We start from the raw sequence: 2,556 nt of genomic DNA, 5'->3' as shown, positions 1-2,556 counted from the left end.
AGTGCTTCAAGTCATCCTCACTTTCAGCAAGCAAATTGTGTCATCTGTGTATCACAGGTTGTTAATGAGTCTTCCTCCAATACTGATTCTATGCTCTTCTTCATATAATCCAGCTTCTCGAATTATTTACTCATTATATACATTGAACAAGCATGGTAAGAGGATAAATCTCTGATGCACTCTCTTCTTGATTTTTAAACCATGCAGTATACCCTTGTTTAGTTTGAAAGACAGCCTCCTGGTCTGTGTACAGATTCCTCATGAGCACAATTAAGTGTTCTGGAATTCCCATTCTTTGCAAAGTTATCCGTAATTTGTTATGATCCACATTATCAAATGCTTTTGCATAGTCAACAAGGCACAAGTAAACATCTTTCTGGTATTCCTTTCTTCCACCCAAGATCCATCTAACATCAGCAATGATACCTTCATTCCATGTCCTTTTCTGGATCCAGCTTGCATTTCTGAAAGTTCTCTGTCACTATATTGATGCAACTGTTTTTGAATTATCTTCACTAAGATTTTACTTGTGTGTGATATTAATGATATTGCTCAATAATTTCCACATTCTGTGGGATCACTTTTCTTTGGAATGGGTACAAATATGGATCTCTTCCAGTCAGTTGGCTAGGTAGCTGTCTTCCAAATTTCTTGGCATAGAGGAGTGAGTATCTCCAGCATGGCATCTGTTAGCTGAAACATCTCAATGGGTATTCCATCAATTCCTGGAGTTTTGTTTTCTGTCATTTCCTTCAGTGCAGCTTCAACTTTTTCCTTCAGTACCATTGGTTTTTGATCATATATCACCTCCTGAAATGGATGAACATTAAGCAATTCTTTTTGGTACAGTGATTCTGTGTATTCCTTCCATTTTCTTTTGTTTCTTCATCATTCAATATTTTGCCTGTAGAATCTTTTAATATTGCAACCTGAGGCTTGAATTTTTTCTTCCATTCTTTCAGCTTGAGAACTGCCAAGCATGTTTTTCCCTTTTGGTTTCCTAACTCCAGGTCTTTGCACATTTCATTATAATAATTGATGTTATCTTCGCAAGCTGCTCTTGGAAATCTTTTATTCAGCTCTTTTATCTTGTCATTTCTTCCATTTGCTTTAGCTACTCTCCATTCAAGGGCAAGTTTCAGAGTCTCTTCTGACATCCACAATTTCTCTGGTTTTTGGTCATTAGTGTTCAGTGTGTCAAATATATTCTTAAATGGTCTCTAAATTCAGGAGGGATATAACCAAGGTCATATTTTGGCTCTTGTGGACTTGTTTTAACTGTCTTCAGCTTCGACTTGAGCTTGCATATAAACAGTGATGGTCTGTTCCACAATCAGCTCCTGGCTTTGTTTTGGCTGAAGATATTGTGCTTATCCTTTGCCTCTTTTCACAGATGTAGTCAATCTGATTCTGTGTAATCCATCTGGCAAAGTCCACGTGTATAGCTGCTGTTTGTGTTGTTGCAAAAAGGTATTAGTAATGAACAAGTAGTTGGTCTTGCAAAATTCTATCATGTGATCTCCAATGTCATTTATATCATCAAGGCCATATTTTCCAACTATCGGTGATTCTTCTTTATTTCCAACTTTTGCATTCCAATCAGCATCTTGATTGCTTGTTTGGTCAATTTCAAACTGCAGATGTTGGTAAAAATCTTCAGTTTCCTCATCTTTGGCTCTGGTGGTTGGTGTGTAAATTTGAATAATAGTAGTATTAATTGGTCTTCCTTGTAGGCATATGAATATTATCCTATAACTGACAGAATTGTACTTCAGGATAGATCTTGAACCATCTTTTGTGGTGATGAATGCAGCACCATTCTTCTTCAATTTGTCATTCTTGGCATAGTAGATCATATGGTTGTCTGCTTCAAAGTGGCCAAAACCAGTCCACTGCAGCTCACTAATGCCTAGGATATCGATCTTTATGCATTCCATTTCATTTGTGACAAATTCCAATTTTCCTAGATTCATACTTCGTACATTATGTATTTTGATTATTAATTGATGTTTGCAGCTGTTTCTTCTCATTTTGAATTGTGCTACACCAGCAAATGGAGGTCCTGAAAGCTTTACTCCATCCATGTTATTAAAGTCAACTCTAATCTTAGGAGGCAGCTCTTCCCCAGTCCTATTCTGAGTGCCTTCTGACCTGAGGGACTCATCTTCCAGCCCTATGTTGGACAATGTTTCAGGGCTATTCTTAAAGTTTTCCGGTAATACATGAGACAGTGTTTCACTGCTATTCATAAGGTTTTCACTGGCCAAGTCTTTGAGAAGCTGGTGGCCCCTTCCTTCTTCCATGTCTGTGTTAATCTGAAAGCTCTGCTGAAACCTGTCTAACATGGGTGACCCTGCTGGGATTTAAAATACTGCTGGCATAGCCTCCAGCCTCACAGCAACATGCAAGCCACCATAGTATGACATACTAACCTAATATATGTATCATATGTATCTGTATATCATAAGGTTTTCCCTGGCCAATTCTTTGAGAAGTGGATGGCCTCTTCCTTCTTCCTAGTCTGTCTCAGTCTATAAGCTGGGCTGTTACCTGTGC

The sequence above is a fragment of the Orycteropus afer genome, unplaced genomic scaffold (genome assembly GCF_000298275.1).
Source record: "Orycteropus afer afer isolate SDZICR_OR568_19922 unplaced genomic scaffold, OryAfe1.0 scaffold00168, whole genome shotgun sequence".
NCBI classification, from domain to species: domain Eukaryota; kingdom Metazoa; phylum Chordata; class Mammalia; order Tubulidentata; family Orycteropodidae; genus Orycteropus; species Orycteropus afer.
Note: the sequence above shows the minus strand (reverse complement) of the source record.